Raw genomic sequence first — 14,524 nt, 5'->3', positions numbered from 1 at the left:
ATACGCGACTTGTGGTCAGTGAACCTACGTGTATACGCATCTTGGTCAATGCTGAACCTGCGTATACCTCTCTTTCTTCATTATGTGAAGACTGATCTGTAATTCTTTGTTGTTTACCTGCTATACTATGATCTTTCATCTGAGTGAGTTGCCATCAAGGACAATACCTGTATCATAATGCGAACACTTATGAGCTTAATAGAGTAATAGGAGAAAATATCCACTATTTCTCAAGATAAATCAAGATTTGTAGGTATAATGGGGAACATAATAGGGAAATCATTTATAGAGGCCTTAAATTTTGACTTGTTCATCAGTCATGAGCTCAGGCATTTGTTCATCATCAAACGAACTTTCTAGAAGTACATAGATGTCGATGAGGCCAATAGAAAATTAGTTAAATTTTCTATCCCTACAGAAGACATATGGGAGAAGTTGTGTGAACTACTTGAGTAATTTTTCTCTTTGACAGCAAGGCAAACAATGTAGAAAAGTTGGAGGCTCAGTCATCAAGAGTCATTCGCAGAAATAGGGCCAGCAGTTCTAGCAGTTTGAAGATTCCTAAGCTTTTGTACTATTTTTGTAATAAGTTGTTAGATATTTTTAGGATCCTATCTTGATCTTTAGAATCAATATATTTTGTAATATTTTATATAAGTACTTCATAATTCTAATTTTGAAGGGTTGGGACTTGTTTGAAGAAAATGACTTGTATTGTAAAGCAGCTCACAGAGCCACCATTGATTAGATTTTCAGTAATACAATGCAATCATTACAAGATTCTTGTGTCATTTTTATTGGTGAAGTGCATCTCTCTTTTTTAATTTAGTTTCTTTCTATTCTCATATGTGATTCTAAAATTTGAATTATTCTAAGAAGATAAAGAACAGAATTTGTTTGAATATACACTTTGTCTCTGGCTTAAGAATAATTTTTATGTTTTCCACTGAAGATTAAAATCAGAATTCTTAACTGCTCTATTTTTAATTGGATCTCTAAATCTTTTCCTCTCCTTCACACCATAGATCTTAAAGGATCCAGTGAATTTTCCTAACCTGCCCTATAAGTTAGCCTGTAAACTTTGTATTTGATCATCTCAAACCTGTGACTCCATTTGCCCAATGGCCTTTCTTCCCAGTTTCAACCCAACAACACAAAAAACCCAAACCTGAACTTAATAGCTAGCCTAATACCTTCATTCAAACAAAGCTAAATCATAAAGAGAGATCCATCTCTAAAACTCGAAGGGCTAGATTCCCAGTTTCCAAAGTGGTTATGTGGTTACCTCTGTGATTTTTTCCCCAGCCTCAAAAATTACGAAGTGATAACAGTACATACCATATTTTATAATGCAATTTTAAGTTATCATTGTTTTATAAATTTACACCAAACTATAAGGTTCATTCAAATACAAAATGTAGACCTCACATTTTATAATTTTCAATTTTAATAGATTTATTTTAAATAAGTCAAGGCAAAACAACTTAAAAAAAAAAAAAAAAACCTAAGAATCATCTACTAACATTATAGGAATTATTAAATGCAAAATGTACCAACTAAATGAAAATATGTAAATCATTTAAAAGCAACAAACCATGTATGCATCATGCAAATTGTGGGCCATGTTTTATAATGCAATTATATCTAACTTGTGTAAATGTGCATTCAAACAACTTTATATTAAAAGTTAACTATCAACTGACATCCATAGTAGTCTTTCTATACATGAATGTAAAATGTACATACAATATTTATAACGCAGTTTTAAGTTATCATTGTTTTAGACATTTACACTGGATTATTAGATTCACTCAAATGCAAAATGTAAACCTCACATTTTGTAATTTGTAATTTTAATAGATTCATTTTAATTAATTCAACACAAAATAACTTAAAAAAAAACCTAAGAATCACCTACTAACATTATAAGTATGATTGAATGCAAAATGTACCAACTAAATGCAAATATGTAAAACATTTAAATGCATCAAACCATGCATGCATCATGCAAATTGTGGGTCATGTTTATAATGCAATTTTATCTAACTTATGTAAATATGCACTCAAACAAATTTAAATTAAAATTTAATTATCAACTAACATCCATAGTAGCCTTTCTATACATGAATGCAAAATGTACATACCATATTTTATAATACAAATTTAAGTTATCATTGTTTTAGACATTTACATCGAACTATAAGATTCATTCAAATGCAAGATGTAGACCTCACATTTTGTAATTTTCAATTTTAAAAGATTCATTTTAAATAAGTCAAGACAAAACAAAACAAAACAAAACAAAACAAAAACCTAAGAATCATCTACTAACATTATTGGAATGATTGAATGGAAAATGTACCAACTAAATAAATATGTAAAACATTTAAAAGCATCAGACCATGCATGCATCATGCAAATTGTGGGCCATGTTTTATAATGCAATTTTATCTCACTTATGTAAATGTGCATTCAAACAACTTTATATTAAAAATTAACTATCAACTAACATCCATAATATCCTTTCTATACATGAATGCAAAATGTACATACCATATTTTATAGTACAATTTTAAGTTATCATTGCTTTAGATATCTACATCGAATTATAAGATTCATTCAAATGCAAAATGTAGACCTCACATTTTGTAATTTGAAATTTTAATAGATTAATTTTAAATAAGTCAAGACAAAATAACTTCACAAAAACCTAAGAATCATCTACTAACATTATAGGAATGATTGAATGCAAAATGTACCAACTAAATGCAAATATGTAAAACATTTAAAAGCATCAAACCATCCAATAGGGATATTTTAAAATGAATTGAGGAGAAGGAGCGCTAAGTCTTTGAAGGATATGGGAGCTAGGGTTTGATGCAGGTTTTGCCCCTGGCAGGCCTGCAACAGTGACAAAGGGCAGATGAAACCACAGAAGATCGGGTCAAGGAAGCATTGTCACGGGTCGTAGAGCAAGACCGACTGGGGCAGGTGCGGACTAACGGAAGAATGATGAGCCTGGCAAGGGGGAGCGATCCCCTCCTACAAGAATGTGATGGCGGGAGAAGCAATCAGAAACGGAACTACGAGAAGCCAAAGAAAAAGGGGCAAGGATGCACCTGTCATGGGAGCGCGCTGGCAAGCCGGTCTAGGAGGAAAATGCTTGCCTAGAGCAGCAAAAAAACCAAGGTTTGTCATCCCCAACAACAAACTGGAGGAATATAGAGGGTTTATGAAAGATCATGTGCTGATCTGTAAATTCATAGGGGCCTGGCCTACAGAGAAGGAATTGGTTAAATGGATACAGTAGCATTGGCAACCAAAAGGTCACATAGATTTGAAACTAGGAGCGAAAGGCTTCTTTTCAGTCATATTCTCTAATCTAGAAGACAAAGAGAAGGTATTTGAAGATGGCCCTTATTTCTTCAATAATGCTGGTTTATTTATGCGCCATTGGGAAGAATGTTACAACCCGGATCAGGAAAAAATGTTGGCCGCGCCAATCTGGGTTCGCCTTTTTGGCCTCCCAATGGATTTCTAGGACCCGAAAATCCTAGAAGGAATAGGTAACTCAATTGGGACCTTCGTCAAGGTGGCCGACACAACAAGAAAAGGAAGGTACACTTCTTATGCTCGGATTTGTGTTTATATGAACATTACAGAACCTCTCCCTAATTGCATAGAAGTAGAATATCATGATGAAATCTGGCAACAAACTCTGGATTATGAACACATACCCTTCAGGTGTAGGAGATGCCATGAATATGGGCATCTATTTAGATTTTTCCCTCAGAACCTCCCAGAGACCACTCAAGGAAGCAAGAAGGAAGAAGGATCTGGTAAGGAAGCAGAAGGGGGATTTCAAGAGGTCCATAGGAGGAAAAGGACCCAAAAACCAACGAGTAGCCATCAGAACCCACAGAAAGAGAAGGAAAAAACAAATAAGACAAAATTCATTGTGCTACAAGAAGAGGAAATGGAAGAGATTAATGAGGAAGGCAATGAAGAACCAATAGAGCCAATACAGAAAGATAAAGGGAAAAAGCAAGAACAGATCAAAACAGTGGAAGAAAACGAAGGGGAAGTAAATAAAATGCAGATGGAGCAAAGCCAGATGGAGATAGACCCACAGAAAGAAAATTTTAGTGAAGAGGAACAAGTGATGAAGCGATTACTACATGAATGGAGACACCTAGATGAGAGGTTCATCCCAGAAGACCAAAAGCAGCTATACAAAGAAATGTTTCAACAATATAAAATGAAACTAGGAACGATCATGATAAGTCAACCCGAGCATCTAGGATCACAGGGGGGACAGGGTCAGGAATCAGGAGTACCAGGCAAAGGAGGGAAAAAAAGGGGAAGAAGACCCATGAGTGAATCCATCCAGATGGTGGGAGAAATGCTTGTTAACTCAGGAAGAGTGGTGCCATTATCAGAGGTATTCCACCAACCAACCAAACTGTTGAAATGATAATCATGACCTGGAACATAAGAGGTCTGAACAGTAAAGGGAAATAGAGATATCTCAAAGAAAGAATGCAGAAAGATAAACCTAGTGTGATGTTACTTCAAGAAACCAAGATCAGTGAACTAAAATTGAAGGAGATCATGGGAAACTTCAAGCCCAGGTACGAGATAGTAGGACAAGATGCTATAGGAAGTGCAGGTGGTCTGGCCATACTATGGAACCCTGAAGAAGTAAGATTCGAAGAATGGGTAAGTATGCCAAGAATCCTCTCTGGCAAATTTAGAAACATTGGCTCCAAAGAATGGGTTCTCCTCTCAGGGGTCTACGGTCCTCATATCCCAGGAGAAAGAAGGACTTTCATCTGAAACTTAGTAAATGTGCGAGGTTTGTACCAAGATACACCATGGATTATAGGAGGGGATTTTAACATGATTACATCCTTGAAGGAAAAAAGAGGAGGTGTGAGAAGAATAGATGCAGATATGGATCTGTTTGCGGACACCATAAATGACCAAAGGCTAGTGGATATCCCAACTAATAATGGGATACACACCTGGAATAACAGAAGAGGAGGGAAGCATCAAATTGCCTCAAGGTTAGATAGGTTCCTAATATCTGAGCAGATTATGAGTAGAGACATTTTTGTGGAAGCGACGATATTACCTGGGATGGGATCGGACCACTGGCCAGTCAGATTAGAGATTGATCTCAAAGCCAATCCTAAAAAGCGTCCATTCTGATTTGAGGCTTTCTAACTCAAAGACCCTAAGTTTATAAACAAATTAGAAGACTGGTGGAATCAAAGTGAACAAAGGGGAAGAAACAAAATGCAAACATTCCAGCTTAAGTTGAAGGAAATGAAGCAAAAAATCAAGAAGTGGAACCAAGAAGAATTTGGAAACATAATACAGGACCAACAGCAGTTAAATCAAAGGATGATGGCTATCCAACAAGAAATTATAAGGGAAGGGCGAAGTGAAGAATTAGCAATAGAAGGTAGACTGGTTAGCCAAATAGAGGAAAGAAGGAAACAGGAAGAAATCTTATGGCGGAAAAAGTCAAGAGTGAACTGGTTAAGGGAGGGAGAGAGGAACACCAAATTTTTCCACAAGGCGATGGTACAGCACAGACAAAGAAATAGAATATTTTCTCTGAAAAATGAAGAAGGAGTCTGACAAACTCAGCATGAGGATATGGAGGAAACCCTGGTTAGACATTTCAAAGATCTTCTAACAGAACCACAGGAGGAAAGGCAAGAAGCAGTTCACAGAATCTGCAACCAGATCCCCAATATGATCACCAGAGATCAAAACCTTGCTTTAATGAGAGTAGCTACGATAGAGGAAGTCGAGGAAGTAGTGAAAGGACTGAAAAAAATAAGGCCCCGGGACTGGATGGCTTTACGGCGGAATTCTATCAAGCTGCATGGAAGTTCATAGGCACTGACATCCTGGAAGTGGTGGAAGAATCCAGAAGAAATCAAAAGGTATGTCCAGGTTTAAACGCCACCCTCCTCTCTCTCATTCCTAAAACCTCCAAGTCAGATGACCCGCAGGGCTTTAGACCTATTGCCTTATGTAATGTTATTTATAAAATTATTTCCACTCTGATAGTTAAAAGATTGAAACCAATTCTGCCTAGTATTATATCCTTGAAGCAAACAAGGTTTGTGGAGGGTAGACAGATCTTAGATGGATTGATAGCATCCCAAGAAGTGGTGCACTCGCTGAGAACAAAAAAGGTGGTTGGAATGATGATTAAATTGGATCTATCCAAAGCCTATGATAGATTAAATTGGGAGTACCTGAGGAAAGTTTTGGAGGCCTTTGGTTTCTGTAACAGATGGATAGAATGGATCTCGACGATGATATCCACCCCAGTCTTCTCAATCCTCTTAAATGGAACCCCGTCATCCACCTTCAACGCCACTAGAGGTCTTAGGCAAGGGGATCCCCTATCCCCCTTCCTCTTCATTATTGTTGCAGATGGGCTAGGACGGTATATCAAAAAGGAAGTGCAGGAGGACAGAATTAAAGGGATAAGGGTCTGGGGGAATGATCTCCCGATAACCCACCAGCAGTTCGTGGATGATATCATGCTCTTCTGTGTTGTATCTCTCAGGGAAGTTAAAAGGATGAAAGACATCCTAGATCTATTCATGGAAGCTTCAGGCACTCAAATTAATAAGGAGAAATCCTACGCTTACTTCTTCAACACAACTGGTAATGTAAAAACTTACCTTGCAAGAATTTTGGGATTTAGGGCAAGAGAACTTCCCATCAAGTATCTAGGAATACCCTTGGCAATCAATTCTCTCAAAATGGAAAATTGACAGCATATTATCTAGAAGATCCTAGGAAGACTAGCCAATTGGTCTTTCAAATCTCTAAACCTTGCAGGAAGAGTAGTCCTGGTGAAAGCAGTCCTGCAATCAATACCGATTTACCAATTATCTGGAATGGCAGCCCTGAAAGGGGCATGTTCCAAAATGGTGGAAATATTTAAAAAATTCATATGGGGAGGGCCTCAACAGCAAAAAAAATGGGCTTTGATATCTTGGCAAGGATTGACCAGAAAAAAGGAGGATGGGGGCCTAGGACTGAGGGATCCATACCTCATCAATCAAATTATGGGAGCCAAGTTGTGGTGGAGATGGATGGCAGGAGGAGGAGACCTATGGAAACGAATATGGACGAGGAAGTATAACATGCCAGGGAGAGTAGAGGATATATTACGGTATGCAGACCCACCAAGAGGATCTACCATTTGGAACCTGGCAAGCCAGAACAGGGACATAATCACAAACCATGCCTTTTGGGAAATACGAAATGGTAAAACAACAAAGTTCTGGGAAGAGGCTTGGAAACAACGAGAAAAATTAAATGGAAAGCAAGAACTCAAAAATTTTCTACAGTTCTCAAAAGATGTAGGCCTAAATCGAGTAGATGAGTTCTAGAAAGAAGACCACAATGAGGAGAATTGGAGAGTTTGGAAAAACCCAAAAGAATGGGGTCAAAATATAGAAGAAGAACAGAGAGAGTTCTATGTAAAAGAAATGGGAACAAGAAAGATATCTATCAGAACAGGACCTGATATCTTGAGATGGGGACACTCTATGAAAGGGACTTTTATGATCAAAGAAGCATATGGTTTAAAAACTGAGCAGGAACAGGAAGGACTCCAACATCTATGGAAACAAATATGGCATAGAAAATGGTGGCCGAAAGTTGCTCACTTCCTCTAGCTAACATGCAAAGGCCGAATATTGACATGGGACCAACTTCAGAAAAGAGGGATGCAAGGGCCATCCCTATGTGGTCTATGTAAGCAGGACAATGAAAATATAGAACACTTAACGAATTCATGCCAGTTCGCACAACAACAGTGGGAAGCTATCTATGATGTCTTCGGGAGGACAGATAGGAATCAACAGAGCATAAGGGAGACAATCCAACATTGGGGACGAGGTCACTTTACCAACCCGGTTCTAAATAGAGCTTGGGGGTTAGTAGTAGGATTTAATCTTTGGACGATATGGAAGGAATGGAACCAGTGGATTTTCAAAAACAAGGAATCCACTCCAGAGCAGGTATGGAGAGGAGTAATAGAACATATCAGGGAAACCATCCTAGCAGAAGAATGGCACCAAGAGGACTGGGAGACCTCACCATCAGAAGCAAGAATCCTAAAAAAGCTAAACCTAGCCAAAGAAATGGTGGGCATACATGGAAAGCAACAAGGAAGAGCAGGGAATCACCCCAGAATTTCACTAGACCAGCAGAAGGATTCATTAAATTGAACTTTGATGGAGCCTCCAAAGGGAACCTGGGTATTGCAAGGATAGGTGGCATCTTCAGAGATTGCCAAGGTAGGGTTAGATTGTTGTATTCGGCACATTGCGGCATGATGAGTAACAATGAAGCAGAACTCGTGGCAGTCCGACAAGGTATGAGAATAGTTGTCAGGCTCGGGTATAAACAACTGGAAGTTGAAGGGGATTCATTACTGGTAATCAACATGATGAGGAAACTCTACAACGAAAAGGCATGGGACAAGCTGAGCCAAAGCTGGAGAACAGCAAGCCTCATCCAAGAGCTGGGAGAAATAATGAAATGGTTTGATTATATGATAATCAAGCACGTAAAAAGAGAAGGGAATAAAGTTGCCGATTTCCTGGCCAACTGGGGGTGTAATCAGCAAGGAGGACACATGGAAAGAACATGGCCTATACAACTAGGGGATACAAGAATGGACCCGCTAAGAGATATATTAGCCCAAGATGCTTATCATGACCAGACGCAATGATAATGATCACAACAAACCCCCGATCGGGGTGACGGAGTGGGTAATCAAAGTAATAATGGATGTCAGAGGCCAAGAGGTGAAAGGATTGCCTACCACTGCCCACACGATTATACCGCAAGGCATGGTGGAGTCCCGCATGTCTGCAGCGACGTCAGAAGGGAGAAGTGGCATTTGGTATGCACGTAAGAGGAGAGGTGGTAAGGACGACTGCGTAAGGTGGATGGGATGGCAGGTAGGTAAGGCAAAGTATGAGAGGGAGCGTAGAGAAGGGAGGATGGATAGATTGCAGGGTAGCGGGAGAACAAGAGCGGAGGACCAGCCATACTCACATTCAGCAAGCAGGCATAGCAACCACGGGTACGTTAACTATTTTCTTTCTGTAATTAGTAAAGGAAAGTCCAGCATGCCGGGTGGGGGAAGAGAATTGTGCCCTGTCGGGAAGGAAATACCATGGGGAGAGATTATGCTAAGCAGAAAGAGCAAAAACAGTGAGGAAGAGTGGCCCTTTAGCTTTGTGTCACTGCTGGCCAGGCTTGAGGGCATAGAAGCTAATAGGGAGTGGCGCATTTTGCTCAGGGATAAGGCTAGTGAGGATAGAGAGGATTTTATCCAGGTAGAATGCAGGATTGAGGGTCCGACGAAGTTCTTCAGGCCGAATTTATGGGTAGATAGGGGGAGATATGGCAGTAGAGAAGAGCAAGCTTGGGGGGGGAAGTTGGGCAGGAAGCTAAGTAAGGAATGGGTGGCATGCAGAGGTGGTAGCGCTGTGAGGGTAGGGAGTGGCGATGGCATGCAAGGCGGAGGGAGGGAGGAGAGTCTCAACGCAAAGCTCCCTTTGTACGCTCTACCAGGGTCGCACAAGGAATGGGTTAGCCTGAGGGACCTCAATGCGGGAGGAAGGGACCGTGGAGGAGTGACCGAGACCATGGGTCTAACCAAGAGGTAGGACGGGGTGAGCAGGGAGAAGATGAAACCCACCCCTGTTTCACCTGAATGCCTGGGAGCAACAGAGTGCGGGCAGAGGGGAGTCAGTGATGGAGAACAAAAACTCCATGAGGCAATTGGCATTTGGACTGGTAATGGTTTTATTATCCTGACATTGAACTGTGATCACTGTGAACAAGTAGTAGACAATGGTGACATGGCGCGTCCAGCCAGAGGAAGAGGTCACGGAGGATGAGGAAAATCTGGTCCTCGTTCAAAGGACCCAGGAACCTCGGAACAGAGGAAAGGGAGAAGACCCATGGACGAGACTGTCAGGGAGGCAGTGAAAGCATATAAGGAAGGAACAGATGCATGGATCTGCAAAATTATAGAAGAAATGGAGGAACGAATTATGGAAGAGGACTCCGAGGACGAAATGGAGGAATGGAAAGAATACATTCCAGATCCTGGGAACACCAGAGGGAGACTATCCCAATTCAAACAGACCTTGCATCTGTATTGGCTCATGAAAAGATTGGTAGGAAAAGCAATGGAATAGGTGTTATAGACATTTTTGTGCCTTACAGCTATAAGCATGAAATGTCCATAATCTAAGGGATCCAAAGTCCCTAAACATGTTGTTCCTACCCCTAGAGGAACAAGGCTAACAAACCACAGTAATTCACAGAAGTTCTCCACCAGAAACTGCTCAAAAAAAAGTCAATTTAGGATCAATTCAGAGGCTCCACTAGCTGTCTGCGCTGAAATGTAGAGATTGCACTGGCTAGGTGCACTGCAACGCAGGTAGAAGCACTACCAGGGTGCGCTGAGCGGGAAGTGACAAATGGCAAGTTCATTCAACGAGGTGGAAAGACCCTGGAAGCTTCCAGAATCTTCTCCAATGACACTTGCCTCAATGAATTCGACTAGTGATGAGTAAGAGGCTCTTAGTCTCCAAGTGGAAGCAAGAACTGACAGAGGGAGAGGACACTAGTCAGATCTCAAGCTGACTCATCCTCTCTCCAAACATCTATATATGGATCTCTCCTCCATGAGATCCAGGAGGCTGGAATTTTGTTATTGCAAAGAATTGCTATTGGTTTGAGACTGGAATCATTGGGTGCTTAATGCTTTGAAGGAAGGTGAAGATAGGAATTTCATTTGCTGGGAAGGAGATGCTGGATTAGAGCCCTATTGGTTGTATCTCCTCCTGAACCTTGTTATTCATCAATAAAGCTATCTTGGTTTCTCCTATATACTGATGTATCTTTGATGTATGATTGCATTAGTATGTTTAGTTTATTTCCAATCCTGAACTAGTTATGAATATGAATCTATGTCTTTGTGTAGTGTTCTCTTCTTGTGATCTTGCAGGAACCTGTTGAAGATGGGCGAGCGAGAAGGCAAGTAGCTGGGAACTCTCAAAGAGAAGAGAAACCGGATCAAGGGACAAACGGAAGACACCGGTTAGTCCATCCATCTCTCTTCATTCTTAATTCATAAAGGAAGAATACTAGAATAGCTGTTTCTGTTTGTTGCTAAGGCACTGTCACACCTTAGGTGGATAGGATCGTCCTGCATAGGCATTTTTCCCCACAACAAATTGGCGACTCCGCTAGGGAGATCTGTTTAGTCATTTTATTTGTGTCTCTATCATTGTTTGTTTCATAGACTCAACAGCAACAATCGAACTGCATCTGCTATTTTCATATGCAAAGTAGACAGTTGCTGCTTTGATCCAATCACTGGATTTGTCTATGATCTGAACAATGGACTCACAAATGATTTGATGATCCTTTGTGATAGATCTTAGCCCTCCCTCAAAGCATCCCTTTGATTGTACCTTGCTTGTTGCTTTGATTTGGCCTGAAACCGTAGATTAATCAGCAAACTGTGACCCAGAACCCAGTCAGGAACTCTCATTTCTCCTTCAGCGCAGACTCTGTGAAGAGGTTCTGCATTTCAACGCAGGTCCCATGAAGGCTACCTGCGCTGAATTTCAAAACCTCTGTGTTGGGAGTGCGCTGATCCAGTTAGGCCTTGTGCAGCTGGGGTTCTCTGCTCTGTTTTGCCTTGTTTTGATCTCTGATTTTTGCAGCCTGTAACCAGCATAGGTACCTGTCTGATAACTCCTTTTCTCTGCTTAAATTCTGCCTCCTTTTGTACAAAAAGACTGTGAGTGTTTTTATGTGTTTGTGGCGTCATTTACAGTTTTCCTTTGCAAGAGTGAAATAGTCATCTTGTAGCCCTTGATTCAGATCTGTTGATTGTGATCTTAGGAGAGAGTTCATTGGCTGTTTGCAGTTGATTATACATTTACTTTTGCTTTGGTTTGAGTTTGTCTCTTTTAAGTGTCGAAACAAGTGTTCATTTCGAAAGTCGTAAAGTGTTGTATTCTCTTCTACCCTTTCTGATTTCGAAAAAAGTAAACTTGTTTGTATTTGTCATTTAAAAGCAAATTCAAAGTTGTACAAAAAGCTTTCCTTTTAGGCATCAATATTAAGAAAGCGGAAAACAAACACCTGCATTGTGCATTTTCATCTTGATAGTTTGCATGCTTGATTTAGGAAAAGTGCATTAGAGTGTGCTGATTGCTCTTTGAGAAAAGATGGTGTCTTTCTTTTCCCTTTGTAGCTAGGATTTTCATTGTTGAAAAGATATAAAAGCTTGCTTATCATCTTTAGACTGCATTTAGGAATTGTATCATACATCTCGTGGTGAACCTCAAAAGGCAAACTTATAAAAAGATCAACCTAAAATAAATTGAATGAACTTAACAACGCTTTGTAACTTAACGCACAACATAGAGGTCTAGGCTAGAGACGTGTTCCGGCGTCGTAAAGCCTGGTGACTGTCGATCTCGCTGATGGTGGGTGATTCCTCCTTAGGGACGATAGCGCCAGTACGGATTGTGCTCCCACGTACCGTCAAGTATATATTGGGAGACCCCTCTAGGCATAAAACCTTTATCCTTAGGAAGCCGTGTCGGCCGCCCTACTGATCGCAATGCACTGAACACAGCATTCAGGAAGATTGACCGCCCGTACCTTAAAAAGTATTCTGCGGTTTTGCGAAAAGTTTGGCACACCCTCTACCTAGAACTCCAGAGCAGTTCCTTTTGGCCTTTTTCAGACTCTATAACGGAAAAAGTCCATCCGAGCATTTGTCACCTCGGGCTCGTTAAAAAATCGAAGGAGACTAGAGTCATCTTTAGCTTTTTCTCGACTCTTTAAAATTGAAAAAGCAAGTTGTGTCTAAAGCGTCGTTAAAATTTATTTTAAACGGAACAATCACCCCTTCTTCCTGCGTTGATCTTTAGGTTGAGAAAATGGAGCATACCAACCAAGGAATTCCCCTTGGTGGAAATCCTAGTCCCTTCTCCTCTTGGGGAGATGTTGGTGCGCCCCATATGGCCACATTGTCGCTTCCAGGACTGACAATTTGCGTGCCGGTCTGGCTCTTCTCAACCAATGTCGTTCAGAACACCACTATTCCTGAACAGTCGAATCAATAGTTAGACCAGACCAGAGTTACCCACCAGCCTTCTACTTCATCTAATTCTTCCTCTCCTCCTTCCTCTTCGCTTGACGGAACTGGTAAAACAAAAAACCAAGTTCCTAAGGAGAAGAAGGAAAAGAAGAAGAAAGAGAAGAAGAAGGAGCCAAAAGCGACTGGGGGCAAACAAGTGTCGTCTGACAAAAATCCACACACAGCACTGACTAGGCCTAAATCGTCATGTGTCATATGCAAGGGAGACCACTTCCACAGAGATTGTCCCTGCATCCCTCGGATACTAAGGGACTAGTCTCCCCGTTTGCACAATTCGGTGGCGTCAACCTCTGATAGCCATGTTGACAGCACACCGTCAACTAGTGAAAGTGAAGCCACAGGACAGAGAGGGAAAGCTAGATTTCCCTGCAAACTGTGTGAAGGCGACCATGCCATCCACCGTTGTCCCTTCTTAGACGAGGCTAAAAGAGTTTTGGAAGATCGCCCGGTTTTACCAGCGCGACTTCCTCCTGGATATCAAAAACTCCTGCCAAGTCCTTCACCAGTTGAAAACCTGGCTGGCCCGCTCAGATGGTCAGCCGAAGCACCTATCATTGAGGATGAACCGTCCGAATCCATACCTGACGAAAGTCAAAAGGTCGAGGCGGCAATTGACCCGGTCTTGCCTTCAGAGGTTCTATCTTCGAATGATACCATCACAGAAGAGAATAAAGACGACACCGTCCAAATTCTCTTCATCAACACAGACTCCAACGAACAAGGGGGCAATTTACCTATTCCTTTATCGCGGGAAGGAACTTCGTCAGAGTCATACCCGGCCGTCTATTCGGTCCCGCCACCAAGCAACCTAGTTGTCTCGTTCGACTGGAACCAACTAGGTAGACCCCGTTTGCCACCAAGCATACCATTCAGAATTATCGTTCAAATATACAGAATGGTCATGGCTGGCACCATCATTGATGAGGGGGCATCTGTGAGTATCCTTTCCTCTATTTCTTGGAAAGCGCTTGGTTCGTCAGCGCTTTTGCCTGAAATGAGAAATCTGACAGGCTTTGATAAAGGAACCAGTCGACCTTTAGGGATCCGCCCCAATGTGCCTATCACATTGAAAGGGAAGACCGTTCAAATGAACGTGATGGTCGTTCAAGGACCCTTGGATTATAACCTACTCCTTGGACGAGACTATATATATTGCATGGGAGCCATCGTCTCCTCACTCTTTAGAGTAATGTGTTTTCCGCACGAAGGAAGAGTGGTCAAACTCGTGGACCAGCTTTCGTTTCCCGAATCACGCATCGCAAATAGCCATATACC

Source organism: Pinus tabuliformis, chromosome 4_1 (genome assembly GCF_031772625.1).
Source record: "Pinus tabuliformis cultivar Carrire ecotype Pingquan chromosome 4_1, CPIR1, whole genome shotgun sequence".
Taxonomy (NCBI): Eukaryota; Viridiplantae; Streptophyta; class Pinopsida; order Pinales; family Pinaceae; genus Pinus; species Pinus tabuliformis.
The sequence above is the reverse complement of the archived record's forward strand: the minus strand, read 5'-3'. Positions refer to the sequence as shown.